The sequence below is a fragment of the Nannobrachium achirus genome, assembly GCF_963921795.1.
Source record: "Nannobrachium achirus genome assembly, chromosome: 5".
Classification (NCBI taxonomy): Eukaryota; Metazoa; Chordata; class Actinopteri; order Myctophiformes; family Myctophidae; genus Nannobrachium; species Nannobrachium achirus.
This window is the reverse complement of record NC_137814.1, coordinates 33643210-33670330: the sequence shown is the minus strand read 5'-3', so window position 1 is coordinate 33670330 and position 27121 is coordinate 33643210. Positions and strand designations below refer to the sequence as shown.

The following is a 27121-nucleotide window of genomic DNA, read 5'->3' as shown; positions in this document are numbered from 1 at the left end:
CTCTGAAAGCCTGGTGGGCGAGGTTTCAGCTGAAGGGAACGCCACTCGCTGTCTGTCTGTCTTGTGTTCTCTCATGATAAACAGCCCGAGGTAATCTAAACCAAACCGGACCCATGATGTGACGATAATAAAGGAACTCCTAATAGTCGTGGAATCACGTGGATATTATACAATCATGCACCTTTCAACTACATCGCACGCGAGGCAAGCAGATCACTCGCGGCCACTTTATTCAGTTGTGTGACGGTGTCCTCCTCACTGTGAGTGTGTGCGCTCCAGGCAGCCGGCTGCCGCTGCTCCATGTGTGTGACTTGACGTATGCATGCCGTGGTTCTGTCGTCCTGCTGCTCACTGCATGTGTGCGCTCTTGTGACGTTGTTTTAGGCAGAAACAGTTGTCTGATTTTCACAGTAAAATGTCACCCGCCCGTGTTTAGTCGCGCACCGCCCGTCCCCGTACCCGCAAATTTATAGTTGAATATATTCCGCCCGTACCCGCCCGTCAAACACGGGTACCCGTCGGGTACCCACGGGTACCCCACCCGTTGCAGGGCTCTGCTATGGAGTAATGCCTGGCCACTCAACAGACTTTGACTTTGGCGCCCCCAAGTGGCACAGAAAGAGTTAAAAAACAAGTTAATATTTTTATGATGTCATTGTGGGGATGCGCAATTATAAGCCAATCAAATTAATTGTCTGTATAGCCTGACTGTATGACTATACTTACTGTACTGGTCAGCTGTTGTTGGGCAGATTACACTGAGACAGTTTCAGACTGTTTGAGGATCCACAGAGAGATCCAGGAGAGAGACCACATGACCTACTGTATCATACTATTATAATTTCGGGGCTGACAGTGGACCTTTAAGTAAAAGTATCAGTACTGCGACGTGGAAATACTCTGCCACAAGTAGAAGTAAGGAATTAAAATGTATATGGAGATCCCTGATGTCATCAATATTAAGCCCATACCTTGGAATGCCCTTATATGGACATACTGTGTCAGTCTGATGTGATCTATGATGTCAGTCATCTCCATATTTTGTAAAAGTTTAATGTTTGCAATTTCCCATTCAAGTCAATGGAGAAAATGTATTCCCAAATAAATTAATATAAATTAAACTAGAGAAATTGCAATTTGGGAAATTGCGAGTGTGGTTGCATAAAAAGTTACATAAAAAAAGTTACCTTACTATATATGGTGTTTCCCATTCAAAGTCAATGGGAAAAGTTACGTCATAAAAGTTACTCACTATATATGGAGTTTCCCATTCAAAGTCAATGGGAAAAGTTACGTCATAAAAGTTACTCACTATATATGGAGTTTCCCATTCAAGTCAATGAGACTAAGAGTTTTGAAAAATGCAAAATTCCCCAGAGTAATAATGTGGTTGCCCTGGCAACCACACTAACTATACAAGTATCTCTTAAAAAATGCAAGCACATGGTTACATTTTGTGCATTTGTGGCGCCCCCTATGGATCAAAGTGGAAATGCTTTTGGGGATTCAAATGCCAGACAATGCCAAAGTCACTAGTGGCATTTCCATAAAGCCTCTTAAAGCTGTACTGTGGAAGCTGCTCAACTAGTGGTCAGTAGCGGTATTGCTTTTTTCGGCCGTTTTTCGCCGCGGACCACCGGAACGGTGACCCCCGCGACCGCCTCCGCCTCGCCGATACGAATCCATAGAGCTGTCTCCCGTCATTTTTAGACCAGAATTGAGGGAGTAGCATGCAAGATTCCTTCACCAATGTAAACACAGTTGCTAAGGGAAGCTATTTTCTGAAGAGACAGCAAGACTCGCTGTGATTGGCCGGTGGTGTATGATCGGCGCTGTGATTGGCCGGTAGTGTATCATGTGGGAGATGACATCATTTTGCCGGGAAATTCTCCCCCCCTCACAACTCATAGAAAACATATAAAGAGAAGGCTTCAGAAGCTGAAAATAACAGAGTGGGGGTTCTAAAACTTTAGCGATTTAACAGTTAGGACAATTTTAAGATTTGTTTTATAAAAAAAGTTACATAGTATAACTTTAATGCGCATTAAGGCTTTTTGGCATAAATCTTTTTATGAACACAGCGAAACGCTCCCTACCTCCTTGCTCACCACTGGTTCTGTCGGAGGTTGTCTTTGCACAACAGTCTGTAAAGAGCTACAGCTGGCCGCGCGTTGTGAAAACGGGAGGAATTTACACACGGTCCGTGTCACTCCATGTGTAACAACCGGTTTGTTCTGTGGGCTATTTTCGAATAAGTTTATGGAAACGTGTCTGCGTCTCAAGTCCTTAAATCAATCCTATTTCCTATTTCCTTGCTGGTATGTTAGTCCCTCCCATTCAGGAAATAGAGAAGAGGAGACATCCCATTGGCCATTTCTTTTTTTTTGGGGGGGGGGGGCTTTTTGCCTTTATTGGATAGGACAGTAGACTGACAGGAAATGGGGGAGAGACAGGGAGCGACACGCGGCAAAGGTCGCCCGGATCGGGAACCGAACCGACGCCGCCGATCCACCCGGTCCACAAGGCCACCAGGCGCCTCCCATTGGCCATTTCTGATGACAACATCACAGGTGATAGGCCAACTCCCAGTGTGTGGGACTAACATTCAAGGAAATAGGAAACAAGTGAAGGAAATAGGAATTATTTAAGGACTTGAGACGCGGATGTGAATCGGTGTTGTTAGGAATGATGTCAACGGTTTGTGTTTTGTGATATCAGACCAGAGCTCTGGTCAGCCTGAATAAGATTTGACGCAGTTTTTAAACATCACATTTAGTCTGAGTACGACCAGGAGAGAGTCTTTATAGGCAAAGTGTACTGCCAGTCAGCGAGGTATAGGGATATATAGAGACTAGAGGGGGAGACAGAAATTGACAATATATCAAAACCAATCTTTCCTGTCCACAATAGACAAAGAAGCGCCTTCCAATTAACAGTCCAATACCGGCAGCGGTGTCCATGAACCAATCTTCCAAGACGTTGGTCTCCTGAGTGTCCATACGCCTCCACATTTCAGGTCCTCCTCCATGAAGACATGAAGAGGAGCCACAACAACCTCTACTGTCAAATGATGAGCAAAAGACAGCTCCCATTCTCTTCCTTTGTAACCAGTCAGGAACAAGGATACACAGACCAACCAAGATCATGTGAGGTCTTCATCTCAGCCAGGAGAAGCACAGAAACATCTGATGACCCACCCAGGAAGGAAAACCTCATATGTGATAAGAGCTTCAGTGAGGTATCGACTCTGAATAAACACCATCATGTCCACACCAAAGACAAACCTTTCCACTGTAAACAATGTGGCAAGGGTTTCAGTCAGCTAGGTAACCTGGAAACACACCAGCATATCCACACGGGAGAAAAACTCTTTGTGTGTAAACAATGTGACAAGAGTTTCAGTGTGTTTAATAACCTAAAGACACACCAGCGTGTCCACACGGGAGAAAAACCCTTTGTCTGTAAACAGTGCGACAAGAGTTTCAGTGTGTTAAGTAACCTAAAGAAACACCAGCGCGTCCACAGTGGAGAAAAACCCTTTGTGTGTAAACAGTGTGACAAGAGTTTCAGTGTGTTTGATACCCTAAAGACACACCAGCGTGTCCACACGGGAGAAAAACCCTTTGTCTGTAAACAGTGTGACAAGAGTTTCAGTGTGTTTGATACCCTAAAGACACACCAGCGTGTCCACACGGGAGAAAAACCCTTTGTCTGTAAACAGTGCGACAAGAGTTTCAGTGTGTTAAGTAACCTAAAGAAACACCAGCGTGTCCACAGTGGAGAAAGACCCTTTGTGTGCAAACAGTGTGACAAGAGTTTCAGTGTGTTAAGTAACCTAAAGAAACACCAGCGCGTCCACAGTGGAGAAAAACCCTTTGTGTGTAAACAGTGTGACAAGAGTTTCAGTGTGTTTGATACCCTAAAGACACACCAGCGTGTCCACACGGGAGAAAAACCCTTTGTCTGTAAACAGTGTGACAAGAGTTTCAGTGTGTTTGATACCCTAAAGACACACCAGCGTGTCCACACGGGAGAAAAACCCTTTGTCTGTAAACAGTGCGACAAGAGTTTCAGTGTGTTAAGTAACCTAAAGAAACACCAGCGTGTCCACAGTGGAGAAAGACCCTTTGTGTGCAAACAGTGTGACAAGAGTTTCAGTGAGTTAGGTACCCTGAAGATACACCAGCATGTCCATACTGGAGAAAAACCCTTTGTGTGTAAACAATGTGACAAGAGTTTCATTCAGCTAGTTAACCTAAAGACACACCAGCGTATTATCCACATTGGAGAAAAACCCTTTGTCTGTAAACAGTGTGACAAGAGTTTCAGTGTGTTAAGTAACTTAAAGATACACCAGCGTGTCCATACTGGAGAAAAACCCTTTGTGTGCAAACAGTGTGACAAGAGTTTCAGTGGGTTAAGTAACCTAAAGATACACCAGCGTGTCCATACTGGAGAAAAACCCTTTGTGTGCAAACAGTGTGACAAGAGTTTCAGTGTGTTAAGTAACCTAAAGATACACCAGGGTGTCCATACTGGAGAAAAACCCTTTGTGTGCAAACAGTGTGACAAGAGTTTCAGTGTGTTAAGTACCCTGAAGACACACCAGCGTGTCCATACTGGAGAAAAATGACACAGTCCTTTTTATACCAGCTTGTGCCTTGTGGACTAGCCTTGCTGAGGTGGTGATGTCACTGAACGCTGAGGAGAAATTAACCCAAAATCTAATAATATATACATTCACACAGTGTTGTGGAGATTTTGGCATATTGTGGCGGCTAGGTGGCTGACGATCTGTAGACCAGCTTTGCAAGCTGGTAAACACACATGTGTGTATGTGCGAGGGGCTGGACGTGAGGTTGACGCGAGAGCCTCCATCTTTCAAATGGATAGTAGCGTATATGGACCAGGATTATTTTCCGATTCTATTTTTTTTTTTTTTTTTTTTTTTTTTTATTAAATGTTTTTTTTTATTTTTATCCCACGATTTTGTAACCCATTTTCACCCAGTGCCAATAGCCTATGTAATCCTGGGCTCTGCTCTCCCTCTGCCGCGCTTGGGGTGACAACGGACTGACCTCATGCTTCCTTCTATGCATGAGGAGTCCAAGTTGCTTATTTTCACCTGACAGTGGGGATTTCCCCGGTTTGGACGTAGCGCGTGGAAGGAACACGTTATTCCAACCAGTTCTTTTCCCCTCCATCAGGCGCCCCAGCTGGCCAGGGGGAGGCATTATAGAGACCAGGATTATGCATTAATTATCCAGTGCATGTTTTGTGAGGGTATCTACCCTAGGAGACACAGGGAGAACATGCAAACTCCACACAGAAAGGCCCTTTCGACCCACCCCACCTAGAGTGTGGGCGCTGATGACGCGGAAGAGGGAACGGTAGGTTCCGTACGGAACCATTGTTTACTTAGATATGGAAGGATGACCTCCCACTTGGGTAATGACGCCCCCTGGCGATCATTCAGAGAAACTACTTCAGCTCCCGTACTAACGTAGGTAGGAAGGGCCTGTCACTCAAACCGGAGTGACCCGCCTCCAGGCTATATAAGCCCCCGGAGGCGGAAGTAACATCCTCTTAATACCACTCTCTGCCACATTCAGTGAAACAGAGGGGCATTACGTGGGAGGTCATCCTTCCATATCTAAGTAAACAATGGTTCCGTACGGAACCTACCGTTTACTGTCAATATTCCAGGATGACCTCCCACTTGGGATTCTTAAACTCCCCTCTAAGCCACAACCTACTCTCATACCCCCACACACCCCTCATACGGGTGAGCACAGCCCAAACGGGCGTGACCCATCACCCAGAAGGTCCCAGGCCCACCGGACCTGGGTGTGAAGGCATGAGAAAATAAAGAGAGACCCTGACAGACCGAAGTCCGCCTCATTCAACTAAATGAAAAGGACAAGTCCGCCTTATAAGTAAGACACACTATATAAGGAAAACACAGGGTCCCCCCAAAATACCCCAGGTGGCTACATGCCCACCTGTGGGAGGGGAATATCCGACTCCTCTATGACGTAGAGGAGGCAACTGCACCCAGAACCGAATGCGCTAGCGAAGAGGATTCGATATCCAGGTGATAGTAGGCTGCAAAGGTAGAAGGCGAAGACCAATTCGCCGAAACACAAATCTCCTGAACGGAGACTCCCTTTGCCAGTGCCCACGAAGTAGCCACACCCCTAGTGCTATGGGCTTTAAGTGCCGCCGGCACTTCCACACCCGCACTAGAGTAAGCCAGCCTAATAGCATCCACAATCCACCTCGAAAGAGTGGGTCTAGACACCGGCTTTCTGACAAGAACATTGCCCATTTCTACAAAGAGCTGAGAAGAAGCTCTAGAACCAGCAGTCCTGTCACAGTAGGCCTTCAATGCCCTGACAGGACAAAGGCAATTCAGCCGTTCATCCTCCACCGAGACAAACGGAGGAGGATGAAAAGCCAGAAGAACAACAGGCTCCTTAGGAACCACCATGTTCTTAGGAACAAACTTAAGATGAGGCTTGAGCAACACCTTGAGATCATTGTTCATAAACTGCATGCACTCCGCAGACACCGAGAGAGCTTGCAGGTCACCAACTCTTTTAGCCGTGGCCAAAGCCAGCAAAAGAGCCGTCTTGAAACTCAAAAGTTTCAAAGGCATCCCTACAAGCGGCTCAAAGGGAGCCCGACATAGGCCCCCTAGAACCACCTGCAGATCCCAAACTGGGAACAAAGACCTAGTCACCGGCCTCAAACGTTCAACTCCTTGCATGAACTTGATGACCTCCGGGACTTTAGAAGGTGCCTTGCCCGCCACCCCCAGGTGACAGGCATTAATAGCCGCCAAATACCCCCTAAGGGTAGAAAATGCTAGACCACTTCTCAAGCGGTTCTGCATAAATTCCAGAATTTCCTGGGCTGACGCCACATGAGCCACCACAGGTGGAACACGCGACTCACACCAGTCCTCAAAGGCATTCCACCTTCCATCATAAGACGCCCTCGTAGAGGGCGCCTTAGCACTCTGAATGGTATCAACCACTTCAGAAGAAAAACCGGCTGCCAGCAGGTTTAACCTTTCACGTGCCAAACCCACAGGTCTAGGACCTGCAGGTCTTGGTGGAAGATCTCCCCCCTGGCCTGACTCAACAGGTCCCTGCACTGAGGCAGCTGCCAACCCGGTTCGCAAAGGAGAGGGGCGATCGCCGATCTCCACGTGCCCTTGTAGGGAGCCACCAGGAGCATCTCCAGACCGAACCTCCTGACTCTCTCCAGAGTGGGTCGGATTAAGTCGAAGGGGGGAAACGCGTACAGTAGACCTCTCGGCCACGTGTGCGCTAAGGCGTCCAACCCCAAGGGGGGACTGCCCTTCACCGCGAAGAACAACGGACACTTCGTATTCTCCGCTGACGCAAACAGGTCCGCCACTGGCTGACCAAACTTGCGAAAAATCTGGCTCACCACCCTGGGGTGGAGAGACCAATCCTCGTAGCGAGGACCTCCCCTGGACAGGAGATCTGCTCCGCTGTTGAGGAGACCTGGGACGTGTGAGGCCCTGATCGACTTGAGGCGCGACAAGCACCAAACCGTCAATTCTCGAGCCAGACGGTCCAGTGGCAACGACGACAGGCCCCCCTGTTTGTTGACATAAAACATGGCCGTCGTATTGTCTGTCCTGACCAGGACGTGACAATGCAAAATCCAAGGCTCGAAATGCTTGAGCGCCAGGAGTATAGCCATCAACTCCAAATAGTTGATGTGACGACCCCTCATCTCCAGAGGCCAAAGCCCCTGCGCTGTGCGTCCCTCGAAAGTGGCTCCCCATCCACTGAGACTGGCGTCTGTCGTGATCGACTTGTGGGAAACCACCTCGCCAATCGAGACTCCGCTGGTGAGGAACCCCTCCACCAGCCACGGAGACAGGGCGATCGCGCAGGAAGGGGAAACCGTAACCTTCTTGTACTTCAAGGAGGGCGGGATCCCGAGGGATAACATCCATCTTTGAAAAGGTCTCATATGAAACCTGCCCAAACGCAACAGATGTACTGCGGAAGCCATCATTCCCGTCAGTACCATGCAACTCCTGTAAGTGACCTCCTGGCCCACTTGAAAGGAGTCGAGACATTCCCGAAACCTGTCCACCCTCTCCTCTGAGAGACGGGCCGACATGTCGGATGAGTCCAGAAGGACCCCAATGAATGTAAGACGACTTGCTGGAGTCAGCATGCTCTTGCCGTGGTTGACTATGAAACCTAAGGCCTTCAGGTGAGCCAAAACCACTTGTGTGTGACGCGCCACTTCGTGGGCGGAGCTCGCTGAAATCATCCAATCGTCGATGTACGTCGCCAACCTGACGCCCTGCTGTCTCAGCGGGGCGATGGCTGCTTCGGTCACTTTCACGAAAACCCTCGGGCTCAGTGACAGACCGAAAGGGAGTACTGTATACTCGTACAGGCGACCCTCGAAGGCGAACCGAAGGAATTTCCTGTGTGGGGGATAAATCTGGACGTGCTGATAAGCATCCTTCAGATCCACTGAACAGTGGAAATCCCCTTGCCTGACCGACCGTAACATGGTGGGTACTGTTAGCATCCTGAAAACGTATTTCTTCAGGTACACGTTTAGTGCCTTTAGGTCCAGGATGGGACGTAGCCCCCCCCCCTTTTTGGGCACCAGGAAATAACGGCTCCAAAATCCCATGCGGGATTGGGTCCTGTCCAGCTCCACTATAGCACCCTTGCTTAGCAATGAGCTGATCTCTTCTCTCAAAAGACTTGCTTTTAAACCACGTGCTCTGGTATGAATAACCCTGCTCGAAAGCGGGGGTATATCTGCGAACTGTAACCTGTAACCCCTGGTTATCGTTCGAAATACCCAATGGCTCGGGTTGCATAACTTCCACTGGCGCGCACAGCGTGCTAGCGTGTTTTGAGCGAGAGAAACCCCACCACTGTGCTTCCGTGACGGCGGAGCTTTTTGGCGGCCGGACCGGAAGTGGGGAACCTGCGTATCCGTATCCGGAACGACCGGATGCGGAGCGCAAGGGTTCAATAGGCCGCATGGCGGAAACACCTTCTGGTTGTACCGCTTGACTAGCGGAGCTATTTTGCGGCGGGACCGGAAGTGGGGAACCTGCGTATCCGTATCCGGGACACCCGGATGCGGAGCGCAGGGGTTCAATAGGCCGCAAGGTGGGAACACCTTCCGATTGTACCGCTTGACTAGCGGGGCTCTTTTGCGGCCGAACCGGAAGCGGGGAGCTAGCGAATCCGTATCCGGTGAAACCGGAAGCGTTCGGTTTTGGCTCGATAGAGCGACAGGAAGAGCAAAGCGATTCGACTGATAAACAGACTCGCCCACAACTAAAGCATTCTCCCCTGACAGGAGAGGAACTTTTACGTTTAATACCTGCTCTAAGGCCTTTATGCTCGTCCCTTGACCCGGGCTCATAGTAGGCCGACAGAATTTCTGACTCAAGGTTAAATTCATAGCATCGCTCACGCGAGGGAAAATCCACTCGCGCGCATGAGGAACCATATAACTGTTTGACGTTAACATTACTGGTTGCTGATAAAACCTCTGACTGATTAAAGAGTCCTGACGGGACTCCATCATTCTTACAGGAGGCATGCATAAAGGATTCATATTGTCGACGCGAGGGATATCCCACTCGCGCGCTTGAGGAACCACATAATTGTTTGACATTAACATTACTGGTTTCTGATAAAACCTGTGATTGATTATCGAGTCCTGACAGGACTTCATCATTACTACAGGAGGCATGCACGATGGGGTCGTCTGTGCTAGTGCGAGAGAGTTGGACAGAGACAGACTTTGTTCTTTCAACATGTTTATTGTCGACACAGGAGGCATCAAAATTAACATTTTCATTTCCCCGACACGGGGTACCGAAAAACGCCCTCGTTTGGGGGGAGGGGGACCGAGAGACACCTCGGACCCCCGCCCCAGCACAATTCCCCTCTTCAGAGTGTCATTTGCGCTGTCCCCTACCGCGGCCACCGCGGTATGAAGACTGCTGCCTGCCATCCTTGGACGGGCGGCGCGGCTGAGCGCGCTCGGGAACCACAGCCTTGCTGCGGGGCCTGTCAGGCGCCCTGGCTGCAGAGGCTCCCCTGGAGGAAGACGAGTGCTTCTTAAAAGAAGCAGAGCGGCCCCTTTCCTTGGCGCGGGAGGAGCGGGACGTCCTCCTAGCTTGCTGCGGTTCATCCTGTGGCACTGTGGTGGACTCGACGATGTCCTTAGCCGCCTTGAAGAAGGTAACTCTACCCTGCAGCAGCTCCAAGCCCCCACCCATGAGGGTGGTGGGACTGTTCTCCATGTTTATGAGAGACTTGTACATCTCCCCGCGAGGACCTAGAGGCTTCTCGCCCACGTCCCTCTTAGGCTCGAGGTCGACATAGTCGAGCCAGCGGGCTCTCTCAGACTGGAGGTTGTAGTCCATGGACCTGCCCATCCACTTAACCGCATGCCAATTGACCTTCAGCATGATGTCAAATAGAGTGTTCAGTTCAGCTGTGTGCTCCCCCGTGGGCAGACCTTTGACCAGGTCCTTGGTGGAAGCGAGCAAGAGCTGGATCAGATTTAGGTCCTTAGCGGCCAGAGCAGCGGACCGGTAGGCGTTACGAGCCCTGTCCGACTGTAGCTTGTCCTCCAGGACAGTGAACCCCGGCGGGTTGGTGCCGACGGGGCCAACAAACGGCCCGTTTTTAGCCGTGCCTACATCTTTGTACTGGGGTCTGACAGAACTCAGGAAAGATTGTGCCAACAGGTGGTCCAGGTTAGGGCAGGTGGACATGCCTGCCTCCGCACCGCCCACCAAATCCAACACAGAAAAAGGCAGCTTCCTGGGGTCTTTATGTGTCTTCCATGAGGAATGGAGGGCCTTGGTGAAACCTTTCACCAGCGGCAGCCTGGAGAGGACATACGGGGCGGGAACCGAAGGCTCCTGCCCGGGCATTTCATCATCATCCTCGGCCTCTTCAGAGGGGAGAGGAGGTGGCAACTCCTCTCCAACTCTGGCCAGAGCTCTCATGTAGACTGTGAGATGATCCAGCATTTCTGCTGCAGAATCGACGTCCTCTGCTCCCGCTTCACTCGCTTGACTGGCGGGTGGAGGGGCAGTGGTGCCTGAGGAGGCCTGGGAGCTCCCTGCGGCGTCCAGTTGACGTGCTGGAGTCGCAGGGGCATTACCTTTCACAGTGACCGTGAGTCGAGAACCCTCGTCATCGACGGAGTCCTCCTCCTCCTCGGCCGTGTATCCAGAGTATTCAGAACCAGAACCCTCGCTCTGACAGGAGCTCAGGTCCGACTCTCGCCTGAAGGTCTGGACTGTTTTGGTGATGCTCACGTCGAGGGGGACGTCCCCGACGGTCACATCCAAGCGTTTCTTTTTGGGCACCGCGCCCGAAGGGGAAAAGGCTACCGGAGATTTCGTCTGGATGTTAGCCTTCTTGGTCGCCTTCTTAGCGGCGACTTCACCAGACCCGCCAGCTCCAGTGACAGTGGAGCTAGCTGCGGTCGGTTGCGCGGCAGGCGGTGTCTCATGTAGCACGGCGCCATCTTGACTTGGAATGGCGCGCTGGTTGCCAAGCGGATCTCCGGAAGGCAGCGCCGCACCTTGACCAACGGTGCGGTCCGCCTGGGGAAGGAAAGACTGGGCTGTGGGGTTGAGAGCAGTGGACCCACCTGGTGGAGCGCAGGCCCCGAGGCCTGCCCTGGCTAGGTAGAACCGGTGTATCAGTACATCGCGGTCGTAGGCCACGCAGCAGTCACAGAAAGGTCCTGCTCTCCCCTGAGGACTCAGTGCAGAGAAGGCGTGTGCAACGCCCATGCAGCCGACACAGAGATGGTGAAGATCCTGTCCGTCGATGAGTCCTGGACAGCCTGGACATTGCCTCGGCAGGAAGGCCAGAGGATCCATGGCGAAGCACTGTAGATAGAGTTAACCAGAAGCAGACGAGCTAACAAGCTAACGGCTAAGGCTAGGCCACGCTTGATTCGGGCAGGGCCTGAACAAGCGGTAAGCAGTGTAGCTAACGTTAACAATAGCAGACGAGCTAACAAGCTAACGGCTAATGCTATGCCACGCTTGCTTCGGCGGAGGCCTGAACAAGCAGTAATAATCCTTTGTTATAAAAGGAAATAACCGTCGATTTAGGACGGAACAAGAATAAGTATTCTTAAGTACGGGTTAATTCAACACTCGCCAGTGGGCGACTCCAATGCCACCGCTTTAGGCTAATGCGCGAAGAATAATAATACAAGGCTGAGTTTCAACTTATCTGAATGTGATATCGCAGAGAGTGAAAAGAGGATGTTACTTCCGCCTCCGGGGGCTTATATAGCCTGGAGGCGGGTCACTCCGGTTTGAGTGACAGGCCCTTCCTACCTACGTTAGTACGGGAGCTGAAGTAGTTTCTCTGAATGATCGCCAGGGGGCGTCATTACCCAAGTGGGAGGTCATCCTGGAATATTGACAGTAAACACACCCCCAGCGCCCACAGCTTCCCGGGCGGGAATCGAGGCCAGAACCTTATAGCTGTGGGGTGAAACGCTAACCACTGCGCCACCGTGCCCCCCGATTCTATTTTTCAGTTAAAGTACAAATGTATTGGTATCAAAATGTAGGCCTTCATAAAGTAGGCCTACCAATAGTAGAAAGTACTCATTATGCAGAATGTCCCGTTTCACAAGTTTTCCAATGAATAACATGTAGAAAAATCATTTGAAAATAGCAGATCTACTGAGCTTGTAGATCAGCTATTTTCAAATGGCCAAAATGTATATATGGCCGAAATGTATATAGGGTTGAAGAGATTTGTAATTATGATCAAAATCTACAAAGTATATAGTAACTAAAATGAGACAGTCTTTTGAACGGATCTTTGAAAGGAACGGATCCCAGAGATCCAGCTCACTTCTGAGAGCCATAAATCCCATCTCTAAAATAGAGAAGAGAGTTTGAAGCTGTGAATATCACCTTCAGTTTCTGCAATAACTAAGACACTCGACTCTCTTGCACAGAATGCACACACATCACTTAACCACAAATGCGTTCTAAAATATTTTAAAAATAGAATCTACAAGCTCACAATGTGTCACGTTGCGATGCGTTGTGAGCTTGCTGCTATTATTTTTTATTTTTGTTGAATTTGTTTAATTAATCTTTTTTTATTTTAATTTTTCATTTTCAGCAAATAATCATATATGTACATCATCCCCCCCCCCCCCTCCCCAAGGTCATATCAAAACAAGAGACAAATTGGTCAGAAAATAAAAAGTCAGTAAATAGATCCATATCAAATGTCAGATTTCCAGGTTGTTTGTAAGAAATTATTTCACCATTCAGTTCAGAGATATTAATCAAAGAGAAAGCAAACGCTCTGTAACCAACTGTCTACTTACAGTTTACAGTTTACAGTTTAGGCATTTAGCAGACGCTTTTAATCCAAAGCGATTTACAATAAGCAGATAAAACATCACAATAATAAACAAGATTAAATGTCAGTACATCAACAGCAATATAACAAATGCAAATGAATATCTATCTAGAAAAAATATATAATCCAATCAGAGGTTACTCAGTTTCAGTTTCAGATTTGGTAAATGTTTTTTAGTCGGAGGCCTTAGTGAGATAGAATGGTAATTACGTGCTGCTAATCAGTCTAAAAGCGCCAAATTTTGCACAGATGTAGCCCAGGGCATGCTCTAATGATTTAGCTAGGGCGCCCGAGTCGGCGACCTTCGGGGTCGCCACAGTGGCTAAATCAAGTTGGGCTCCCATCGACTTTCTATACAGGAGGAAAATACCCAGAAAAAAAACATTTTTTCTGTGTATTTAAACAGGATGTGATGTGAGGGGTCTAACTAGGGGTTTGTCATGATGCTGAATCCATTGCAAGCATTTGCTTTGCACAAAAACATTCCTTTGGCTACAAATGGCTACAGAAAACGATGGTTTAGTGATGAAAAGTGATGAAAAGTGATGAGTCATCACTTTTCACAGTTTTGTGGGGGTTTTCTGGGGCCATTTGTAGTTTTTTGTGCAAAACACCCCTTGTTTGCTGTGCACTCCTATTCTTTGTGTATTTGTTACTGACTCTGCCTTATCCTCTCCTCCCCAGTTTTCCGGTTCCCGTACTGGGTTGAAGAAGCAGCGGCGTCCATTTTTCCTCTGTGTTCCAGTGGTTAATATATTAAGGCATTTATAAACGCGCCTGGGTGGGCTTTCACCTTCAATTGCCTCCTTTGCTGTGCGTTTGGGTCAAACTCTCAGCAGTCATAACAAGGCCTATAATGCTTTTCAGAAGTTGCGAGTGACGTCATTAGTGATAGTAGTATTTTGCTAAGAGATACGTTATATAGTTTATTTCATACTAGTAAGATGCCTCAGGGCGACATGCGACCTCGCCATCGGGACAGGGATCTCGGTCACAATAACGTGAATACATTTTCCCCATTGACTTTAATTAAAACTTTAACTTTTCTCAAATATTGAGATGGCCGACGGTACAGTCCAACGGGACAGTCCAAGTGTATCAAAAAAGCACCTTGGTTAAGGTGGAGACGACCTCCCGTTGATCCGACCAGGTTAACATTCACCAGGTGAGCATTCACCAGGTGAGCATTCACCAGCGATAGTTTTACACTGGTTAGGGTTAAGGTTAGGTTTAGGTGTATCTCCATCCCCCCGACTCCGTGCAGCCAATCACAAGCTTCCTCTGCCTTAACCGAGTTGCTTTTTTTATACACTCCAGAGATCTCCATATATGGCCATTAATTTATTAGTGAATTCATTTTCCCCATTGAAAGACGAAATTCATTTGAGAAATTGCCGTCTTGGCAAACACACTTTCTAGTTTTGTAGTTGAACCGGACCTTTCCGACGAAAAGTTCAGTGGTCGGACACAGTTTGGACAGCCCTGTGCAGTAGGCCTACAACACATGCATCACAATCACATTACATCAATAATATTTCGAGACAAAACAATATAATACAACATGATATAAACATTGAAGGCTACACAGAAGGGAAAACAAGCATCATAAAACAAAGTGCAAATGAAACAAGTGAGTTTTAACAACTTCTTAAGACAGTCATCTGACTGCGTAAACTATTAACTTGCGCTCCCTGGAGCACAGATCCCCGACAGGCCCGGTTGCCTGCCCAGGGCTGTGTCAGTTGTGGGGTGCAGCCGTCAGGAGAACAGAAGTAAGCTGCAGGTGAAATAATAACTCCTGTAGAATGCTTATATTTTGAAGACATTTTCTTTCTACAAGAGTTATAACAGCGAGCGGGGACACCCTTGCTGGCATAGCCCTTCTGTCCATTTTCTGCTCCAAACATGTACAAATGCAATATATAAACTTGTCTCGGAGTCTTGTGTTTCCTCGTCGGAATGCTTCCGCCTGGAAAACATCATGTCCTAGTATGAGCGAATAGCGAAGAGGATCAAGGTCACGTGATATGTGCGGCCATTTTCACCCAACATTGTGGTAAACAAGGAAAGCAATGAGATTCTGAGACAAGTTTGAGTAAACATTAATTTATTGGAAACATTGGCGGGTCGGTAGAGAACAGTTTCGACAATGCGGTGAGCACCTTATAATATTGCATTTGTACATGTTTGGAGCAGAAAATGGACGGAAGGGCTCTGCCAGCAAGGGCGTCCCCGCTCGCTGTTATAACTCTTATAGAGCGGGTGTCTTCAAAATAAAAGTTCTCTACAGGAGTTATAATGGCTGCAAGTGAAATAGAGTTAGAATGATAGCCTGTTCATAATTGTGGCAGGCAGAAGTTAAATCGGTTTTGGAGGTGTGCTCTACATGCCCCTCAACATGCCTTCATATGGCAGTTCTTGTAAGAAATAGGCTGCCCACAAATTTGTGAAGGCAATTGGCAGGCAAACGGTATCAAAACCCTGTTGGCCATTGTCACATGACTCACAATGATACCATTTTGTTCTAATTTGGTTGGGGGGAAAAAAACAAGTTTCGGCAACAAACAGTGACATTTGTAGCATCCCTATGGGTGTAAGTGCAATCGCTTTTGTATGAAAATGTTAGAGGCAGAAATGGCATGGGCCTACATTATATCAGGAGTTGTGTTATGAGCCAAGGAATTCAGGGGGATATTTTATGCAAAGCAGGCCACTTGGAATTATGGAATCAGAAGAATTCAGACAAATACATTATAATCACATGACTACAGAGATAATTTTACCAATTTGTGTTTGGTACAAACTGTTTCTGACAAACTGTTATACTGTAGCACTAACATGAAACAGATTGGAAAAATCTGGGGATGTGTGTGCAAACTTTCACGCTGATCGGTCCAGTGGAGGTTAGCTGCTCACAGACAGACAGACAGACAGACAGACAGACAGACAGACAGACAGACAGATGGCCCGACCTGGCCTGGCCGGTATAAAACCATAGGCCTACAGTAGGCCATCGATGTGTTATTGTCTCCGTCAGGCCGAAGGTGTAGCCAAGACTATGTTTTCGCCCCTGTCTGTCCGTGCGTGTGTCTGTCTATGTACAGCTAATCTCCGGCACCTTTTGCCTGATCTACGTGAAAGTGTGCACACACTCCCTGGAGGCCAGAGCAGAACCTCTGCCCCAGATCTACAGTATCACATCAGCCTGTTATAGCACCACCAGGAGGCCGCCTTTTGCAAAACACATTTGTTGATATTACTAGATTAGATTAGATTTTGTCCAAACATCACGCAAATTGATACACATTATCTCTATAGTTATGTGATTAAGACGGATCTGTCATATTATATTAGGACAATATCAGTCACCAGAATCAGGGATGTGTGTTTTAACATGGTTAAAACGGAGACTGAAGACTGAATAGTCCGTTTCATTATATTAAGAAATGTATGTTTGTCGGATTTTTTGGGAGATTTGTAAAACTATACATTTTTGGAATCTTCAGAGCATGGGGAATCCAAAAATCAATGTTCCCATTTGCACAGACACCGGCAAAGCCGCCATTTTGGACGTTCAAAATGGCCGACATGAAATACACAATTTGAGCTATCTTGGCTTCTAGACAACCTAGAAACTTAATTAAACATGCCAATCCTATGTTTTCTGGGTCAAGGAATTGAATGAGTAAATGATGGGTGAAAAATGTTTCGGACCCCCACCCCCTTTCTGGGGGTTTTCTACTTTGGGACCTCCCCGAACAGTACGCCAGCCAGTTAATGTCCTTTTTTCATACTATTTGAGTTATTTTGTAGGTTTTAAAACATCCTGAGTTCATTTATCACACTTTTAAAGCAGCCAGAATAACCCTTCTGACTTTTGGTTGGGGTCTTTCCTCACCTGGGACCCCCCAGACAGACCTCTGAGCCTATCTCAGTAATCGCTCTGCTCCTGCTCCAGAACAATGTTAAATTACATCATAATTGAAGCATAAAAGTTGTTGTACCTGGGCTCTGAAAACAAAGAGGAGTAGTAGCAAATACCAGGGGTCTTCCACGGGGGTACGGGACCCCAGGGAGGTCCTCAGAGTTACTACAGGGGGCCCGCCAAATCTTGATGGGATTTGAAACGTTGAATGTTTTTATGTATCCTGGGTTTATGTATTGTACTTTGATGGTTTATTAGTATTCTCTGTATTATTTATAAAATGTTTGTGTTGGACAGTTATGGTTGACAGGTGTTACTGCAGGGATTGCAATAATTAAGGTATTGCAACTTCTTACTTTGGGCGTGCAGACTAACGTGTCCATTTATTCCACTGCACTCACACTGACAACACAACACACACACACACACACCTCTTTGTTATTGTCACCCCAAAACCCTCACCCTATCCTCTTAAAGAGCTCATGGTCAATTATGCCCAAAGAGATTCACTACAATACATGTCCTCCCTAATAGTGTTGACAGTCTTTGTTTGTATTGTTTAAGCAGCTGCACGGCACCGTCCCTTGCAATCTGCTTTACAGCCACATTTGATGAGCTCAAGTATTGCCTATATTTATATGAGTTAAAGCGAAGGACCTCAACGTCTTACGCCTTACCTGAGTTTACTTTTAGTTGACCTTGCATCAGTGAACTGTGCTGTCATGAAACTGTACATTTTATAATAAATACTTCAATCAAATCAATCAATAAAAGTCTTTTGAGGAGGGAGGGCAAGACAACTGACTGGATCATACCCTCCACTCTCTGAATTCCATCTATTTCCGTCGATTGATGGAAGCTCAGGGGAATTGGTCAGGTATGACAAAGTAGGTATCATAATACGATACCTTCGTCAAGGGACATGATTTTGAGGAAGTGCACCTCACACACATGAGGCTGATACCCTGATCACCTCATCAAGTTCTTGCCTCTGCTGCTTATGGTGCTTTGCTAGACATATATGTGTTTGGTCACCCGACACTGATGTCCTCATGCTGTTACTTAAATTTGCAACAGTCAAAGCCAAGGTACAAAAAAAGTCAAGTCAAGGGTTCCTTGGCCTACACAATTTTTCTGGTGCTGACAGGGGAACATTTATTAGAATCTCCAAAAAGACATGGGACAGCGCCTACTTGATAATGATACTTGACAAGGACCTTAGCAAGGGTTACATTTCTCCTGAGCTTATTAATGGTGAGCTTCCATCAACATTGCAGTCATTGGAGCATATTGCATGCCATGTTTACAGTTCAAACGGTCCAACAACCCTGCGATTACACTCAGATGGGAACTATTTCTGTCAAAGAACTTGGAGGGTGAGATGCTACCTCCAACTTGCCGTGCATGTGGGAAATATATTGGCCACACGGAGTCCGGTCACGTCCGGCCCCGAAAGCGCTATTGATAGTGAATCTCTTTGGGCTCTTTAAGAGGATACGGCGAGGGTTTTGGGGTGACAATAACGTGCGTGTGTGTGTGTGTGTGTGTGTGTGTGTGTGTGTGTGTGTGTGTGTGTGTGTGTGTGTGTGTGTGTGTGTGTGTGTGTGTGTGTGTGTTGTGTTGTCAGTGTGAGTGTAGTGCAATAAATGGAAACATTGTTCTGCATGCCCAAAGTGAGAAGTTGCAATACCTTAATTATTGCAATCCCTGCAGTAACAGCTGTCAACCATAACTGTCTAACACAAAACCGTTATAAATAATACTGAGAATACTAATAATAAACCATCAAAGTACAATACAAAAACCCAGGATACAAAAAAATCATTAAAAGTTTCAAATGTAAAAATCAAAAGATCCCATCAAGATTTGGCAGGCCCCCTGCAGTAACTCTGAGGGCCCCCAGGGGTTTCGGACCCCCTGTGGAAGACCCCTGGTATTTGCTACTACTCCTTTTTGTTTTCAGAGCCCAGCTACAACAACTTTTATGCTTCAATTATGATCTAATTTAACATTGTTCTGGAGCAGGAGCAGAGCGATTACTGAGATAGGCTCAGGGGTCTGACTGGGGGGTCCCAGGTGAGGAAAGATCCCAACCAAAAGTCAGAAGGGTTATTCTGGCTGCTTTAAAAGTGTGATAAATGAACTCAGGATGTTTTAAAACCTACAAAATAACTCAAATATTATGAAAAAAGGACATTAACTGGCTGGCGTACTGTTCAGGGAGGTCCCAAAGTAGAAAACCCCCAGAAAGGGGGTGGGGGTCCGGAACATTTTTCACCCATCATTTACTCATTCAATTCCTTGACCCAGAAAACATAGGATTGGCATGTTTAATTAAGTTTCTAGGTTGTCTAGAAGCCAAGATAGCACAAATTATGTATTTCATGTCGGCCATTTTGAACGTCCAAAATGGCGGCTTTGCAGGTGTCTGTGCAAATGGGAACATTAATTTTTGGATTCCCCATGCTCTGAAGATTCCAAAAATGTATAGTTTTACAAATCTCCCAAAAAAAAAAATCCGACAAAAATATATAATGAACCTGACTAGAAGTTGAATGGGCTACTGTATAGAAGTGGGGTGTGTCTGATCTAAGGAATATCAAATATCTAAATATTGAATCAAGCATCTAAAAAACTGCCTGGGGCGCAGACAAAAGTCTGACTAGTCGTTTAATTGACCCCAGAAGTATTTTAAACTGAAATACCCCTTAAACTACCACCCATTTCTCTGAAGACATTTTTCACCTTATTGATAAATTGCTAATTAAGTCATATTATACAAATAACCTTTCATAGTCCTTACTGCTTCGTATCAGTTAGAGTGAAGCAGTTGTTTTCCTTACTTTCCTTAGTACACCCACCCACCCACAGGCCATGCGAGGGCAAGCATGCTTCCCTCCTCCATATCCCCTCCCGCGGCCCTGATGGCTAATGATCCCCCCTGCTTCCTGAACTGGAGGAGCTGAAGGTGAGTATCCCCCTCCAGTCATCTTTCCCTCTGCCCCACCAAGACACACACTTATAACAGTGAAAGCACAGGGTTTTCTTTTTTTTTTCCTTGCGTATTTTTAAAAATGAATTAAACACCACAAAATGAAATATAGACCATGTGGGGTCGAACCCACTGCAACTCTCCTGGCTCCAGTGGTGTAACGAGGATGAGGACGAGAGATGAGTTTGACAGAGGCAGGGAGAGAGAGAGAGAGAGAGAGGGAGAGAGAGAGAGAGAGAGAGAGAGAGAGAGAGAGAGAAAATAGAGAATTATTATCAATAATGCAGCATGCATACACAGCTAACTGTTAAAAAAAAGAGAGAGATAGAGAAGGAGAGTAGCCTACAGAGCCCAGGAGAAGGGTGAACCCTGGGCAGAGCCACTTCCATTAGTTCCTTCACATCAATTCTTTGTTTAAATACGACATTGATCTGAGTGACTTGTGAAACAGGTCCTAATGTTACAGTGCCTTTGGAGCTGCAGGCAGCGCTATCAATACAGAAACTCTAGGAGTAAGACTCTGTGGATGACCGCAGTGCTGTTATAAAGCAATCTTCTCTTCCTAACATCTGCCAGTGTTTCCAGTGAAATGTACACAGACACTCAATGCTATGTGTAGTTGGGCAAGAACATGGAAGAAAGAGAACAAACCGCTGCACGAAACTCACAGAGTTCACTGTTTAGGTTTATTTTTGTCCCTCCCCCCCCCCCCCCCCCCCCCCCTCTCCTTATTGGGTGCGAGTTAATCACATTTCCTCATAATTCCACTTTGTCATTAAGTTTTCCTCTCTTTTGCTTATTGGTGATGAACTAGGAAATGCTCCGTAATGGAGCCCCATGGGGGAACAGGAGCCTTGTTCTCCCTCCATCAGCCCTCTCTCCAGATTCCTCTCTTCCGATCCTCCTCTCCCCTTCCTAATTTAGTTTATAGTCCATCGTACGATGGTGTCGTGCACCGAAAATAGCAGATACAAGCTCTGCAAATTTGGCTGAATCCTCATCATCCTGCTCATATTCCCTCGTATCTCTGTCTGTCTGTCTGTCTGTCTGTCTGTCTGTCATTCTCCTAGCATCCCTTCTTCTCCCTCCCGTCTTGCATCTCTTGTATTGTAAACAGCTCACAAAAGCATGACAAAGTCTCTGCGCGTGTTTCCCCTGCTTCCCCCCTCTGTTCTCCCAGCTATTTGTTATTGTCTCCCTGCTATCGCGTGTTTGTCTCTATCGCGCGTTCTTTATTCTCCTTCTTTTTTTTTCTTCCTCCGCGTCAAAAAAGGAAAAGTTAATTAAATATGGAACGAGATGGAGCAGCATCTCTTTAAACCATCATGTCATTAAAATGGCATCCCTGGGAGATCAGCTTAAAAGGAGTCGGAGAACAATGTCTTCTCAGTCAGATATTTATGGGCCTGGTTATGTAAACATGCTCCCTTTATTCTCTATGTATATTTCATGTAATTATCACTTTTTGTAGCACTCCCTCCCCCCGAGACTAGTGGAGGCAAGAAGTTGCTAGGGGAATGTCATTAGAAGAGACTATTGTTGCAGCCCAACTACAATATGCCACTGAGCAAAGGCTACATTCCAGGCCTTGTAGCAACCTTTAATCTATATTTGACTTTATCATATAAAAAACATCAATGTCTTGACCCCAGTGCATGTGTACGTCTCAAGCTGATTGACAGTCTGCCTGGAAAAACTCACCACCCCACTCCTGGCCCATGCTCATCCTTGTTAAAAACCAAGGAACACGCTGTATTATGTACTGGCAAGTGTAGTCTATTCTCATATTCCTCCACACTCCATCAGAAATGCATGGCTTGAAACTCATGCCCGTGCAAGTATACCATTCAAAGATTTGCTAAAAAATAACAAGTACTGGAGATGATCCGCTCGGCATGCCCCATGCATCCGCCTTTTAGACATGGCTGATCATCTTGAATGAACTAGATTCCATCAACAACAAAGGCCATAGATTTGCGCTAGAAGGCCTGGGTGCCAGCTGACGGAAGCTGCTAATTAAGAGGGCTGGAGAGCCGGTGGGGTGTCTTATGAAACAGGGGCACCTGGGTTTCACTAGAGGAGGCCGGGTCTCTGTCACAACTCAACTGTGTTGCAAAAGGGGGAGAGTCAGAGTGTGCGCTGCTGCAACGCTATACGCCACGTAGCGCTCACTCACTCAAGCATAATGCCAAACGTGATTCAGGCATAAGCCACCGCCTCCCCTCTCAGCTTGTTTTCCATTATGTACAGTAGGGAGGTTGTTGTTGCAGGGTATGATGAAACTGTATATGTCAAGGAGCATTTAAGTCAGAAACACACACTTAGATAGACACTAAACAGACCTACCAAAAGTCACACTCACGTGCACAACATTCACACTGATGTACATTACAATCATACACAACCTGGAGCTCACACAAGACACACGGACATGCAAACAAATCATGCACAAATACACATCCATGCATGCATGCATGTGTGCATACAGTGTGCATAGTATGTACGTACGCACGAACGCACATACGCACGCACGCGCGCACGCACGCACACACACACACACACACACACACACACCACACACACACACACACACACACACACACACACGGCATGTGGGCTCCCACGTGCATAACATGCTCCTCTCCTTTCCATTGTTCATTGAGTCTTCTTTGCTGTGGGGTCAAGGTGTCTCTGAGTAATCTAACTAGCTCTGACTTTAGGGACAATATAAGGTCTGTCATGAGTTCTGTCATTACTGCTGTACCCACCAGAGGCTGACACGGCTCTCCACCACCAGTGAACCTGCCATAATGCTATCCAACCTGACCCCACAGACGCAGTAAACCTAAGTGAACCGCACTTTCTAAAGTCGTCCTGCAATAACCACTGCAGAATTGCTTTTAATCAACGTCTGAAATGAGGGTGACTTGAAGCGTCGCCCCATGCTGATTAAATGTAATTGTTTAATTGCCAAGTGCTGGGAACCCATCCTAAGAGGATTCCAATGGAATTATTTAATCTCCAGTCAGGAAGTACACTGCAGGATAAAAGAGCACAGGGAGAACGGAGGAAGGCGAAAGGCAAAAAAATCAAGCAGAAATACAGTCTGTTTTTCTCTTTTTTAGAACGCACTCATGAAATGTTAATGGTGGTGGAGAAAGCGAACAGCCTAGGCAAGAGAAAATGCACACTAAGTGATGCTACGACCACACAACAACTTAAAAAGAGGTCCCACTTTGGACCCGTTATACCGCAGAGCAAAATGTATCTCCCCCGGATACAATGGATGTCATGTTTCTCTGCGGCATTTATTTGAACGTCTTCTTCATACTGTATGTGAGAATATTTACTGCAGCCCAGGGGCGTCACACCAAATCCTGGGCCCTGGGTACAAGGATTCACTGCGGGCCCCCCATGAATGTTAACTGTTGAAAAATAGCAGATATACAAGCTCACAGCGCGGCACCGAGTGCCGCGCTGCGAGCTTGTAGATCTGCTATTTTTGAAAAATCGTGAAAATGTGTGCAAGAAACCTATGTCAAGGACCCCCAAGATGATATGTATTTGGACACGGACCCCGATCTCAAAATATTTAGTTCCAGGGACCCCCAGAAGCAAAATTTGAGTTCGAAATGTTCGCTTAAAAAAATACATATATTCAAAGATTTTCACACATTTTCACAACTTTTCAAAAATAGCAGATCTACAAGCTCGCAGCGCGGCACTCGGTGCCGCGCTGTGAGCTTGTATATCTGCTATTTTTCCAATAGATAAAGTTATTAGGGCCCCTCCACCTTGGGCCCCAGTAACTCAGTCCCACTTTCCTACCCCTTGTGACGCCCCTGCTCCATGTCAAAGACCCCACTGGGTACATTCCACCGGTGTTGCCAGGGTTTTAATTGTGTAGACCGGAGGTATTGTGCAAGTTGAGAACTGAGTTTTGTTGTTGTTGTTGTTGTTGTCTTCTTCTTTACATTAAGTCATTGTATCAGAACGCTGTAGCGAAACCTATGAGAGTTTAACTATTGAAAGGTTATCATGTCGGAATAGGGACTGTAATAGAATTCTTTAAGCATCATACTTATATAAATAATAACATAATAAATTGAAACGAATTCTTAGAGGGTGGAGTATAATGAATACAACATTTATTGAACAATCTTATCAAGAGCTCTGAGCGACACGCATCCCCATCTGTCGCTTCCATTTCTCAGGCATGGTCCCATTATATACACGGACAGTGTGACAAGAATAGTTGAGAGGGTGTATCCTAAACAATGTCTAAAGATACAATTCTGAAGAGTCTTCCATGTATGGACTGATGACGTCGGAGCGCGCGTGGAGCCACGGTCCCGACAGCTGTTGCTGAGTCAGTCTTACTGTATTCTTAGGTAAAGTGACAGACACGTGACTGCACATATAAAACAAATAGATTACATTTCATAGAATCTATTACAATTCCTCCCTTTGATCATATATCATCATATATGGTCATTAACAGTTAATGTAATCTACAAGAGGATCAAACATCAGTTTTGAAACACATTTAAATCTGGTAGGGGCGAAAATCCAATTAAGCATTTATCTTGGTAAAATTCCATCCTACGACCCTCAGGTTTGAGCGATCACTTCGTAAAGCCAGCATTTTGTTTGTGTATGTGTTTCTCCTGCACTCTTTTCCACTTGAATGAATGAGTCCCTTCTTAGGTTGGTTCGTAATGTCTCTTCTTCCCTTATTTGGGCAATGTCACGACACAGGGCTTCCATGTCCCTTTTCCGATCACAACGTCCTCATAGCAGTTGGATTGACAGCGTCCTTCATAGTGGATGGGATGCAAGGCAGTTAGGGTATGTCCCTTGCACAGTTCTATCATCTCATCTGGTTGGGATGCAAGGCGGCAATTCCATGGTGATTTCCCAGACATCTTTTGGTTTCCATACATCTCATTTTTATGGCTCCGTCTCATCTTTCATTTGTATGGCTTAATTTTTTGGATTTAAAAAACTGAAAATAGAAAACTCAGCACCAATGGTTACGACATCCTATCCTAGAATGATTTTTATAATTTATACAGCCATGAATATTCTGTATTTTCCAACATGGCAATGGGAAGCATTTATCACGTCATGAATGGTTCAATAATGAATGATATCTTGTATTTTTACATACCTTAATTTGTGGAAGTATTTTCTTACCATAGTGTTTTAGACACATTTGACATATTCCTTCCATTTGTTTCCATATTGACTTAATGTTTTTAGAAACGTCTGACATCTCCTGTAAATACATTTCATCTACACAACCACATTCCATAGCATAGATAATGTTGTTACTGGTTTAGTTTAGTTAGTTTATGTTAACAACACATACAGTATGTTGGGAAGAAAAGAGAAATCCGTTAGAACATTCCATCACTACAATGTGTTTCTCTCTTAAACCACCCAGATTATTTCTTCGGCACCTAAATATTGGTGGGAGAAAACAATCTTTCATTAGACAAATCCAATAACATATAGGAGAAGACACGTTTCTCCTTACCTAGAACTGAAAATCATATCATGATTTGTGGGAAAAGACGATCTTTCATTAGACAAATCATTTCCGTCCAAAATGGTAGGGAACTCAGGATCCCTATAGAGACAAATCAAAAGTATAGTTAGCATGACTTCCATATAATGCATTCAACATTATACATTATTTTCCAACAGACCAGTGATTCTCAAACACCACTGTCCCATTCATTCCCATACCGATTAGTCTTTATACCCGGGTATCATCCAATCTTATTAGACTTGCACTCTTTTGGTTCAGGCTTGTAGTCCTCCATAATATATTTCCAATGCATATCAACTGGTCATGTAAACCCAGCAGGGATTCCTCTGGCCAGTAGGAGACTGAACAGGTGACCAAACAAAAACAAACCTAAAAATGTCAACCAAACCTACATTATGTAGCTACTAGAGACAGCAATTCTGAATAATAATAGCCTAATAATCTAACCTGAAAATGTACTAGAGCCATTCCAAAATTGTAACTACTAGAGACTAGAGACAACAACTCTGGAAATTGTAACTACTTCTAGTCCTCTTATAATTAATAGCCTAATGCTCATAATTCTCTTATAATTCATAAAAAGGCTAATTCATATCTATAATTCTCTTATATTCCTATCACCTCCCCCCTCTTTTTGAGAAGCACTGGTCAAGCTCACTCTCTCCAAACCGAAGCATTCCGGTCTTCCAATTGAGCATGACCCACAGTACAAGCTCACAACGGTTGCGTTTGTGACGCGCTGCTCACCCTGCTCGGCACAACACAGAAGATCATCAATAACTATTAGGAGCAGGGAGATAAAAATACATATAGACACCCCCCATGGGGCTACCCCCATGGGGCTACTGTTGGGGAGTGGTGGGAGGAGGAAGGGACAACCGAGGAACCCATGTCGCGGGTTCCATCCAGTAACCTCCTAGGAACTTCATGGATAGTGCTTATTAGTTAAATAAGAGGGTCTAATTTGCTAATCATATGCTATCCTCTCAGCACTGATATATCCGTCCTCAGTGTTTCACTACTAACTAAAATTCAAGTATATAAACAAAATCCTCAAAGCAGCTTACTGGTTAAGCCTGTAATTAATTTAACAACTTAAAATACTAAACCCCACACTGACCCCCATATGTATAGAAACACACCTTTTTCCCAAGAATCATATATTTCCCTAGAATCATATATTATTTTATCAG

The 27121-nt window shown here is 45.9% G+C and overlaps 1 pseudogene across 1 annotated transcript in view; it reads right to left on the bottom strand.

Moving 5' to 3' along the window:
* Positions 1 to 3314: 3314 nt before the first annotated feature.
* LOC308285018 (histamine H3 receptor-like) overlaps positions 3315 to 27121 on the bottom strand; it is a 38636-nt pseudogene continuing 14829 nt past the window's right edge. The window contains exon 4 of the transcript in view: positions 3315 to 3331. The product of the transcript in view is annotated as a histamine H3 receptor-like (transcript). The remainder of the gene's footprint in view (positions 3332 to 27121) is intronic.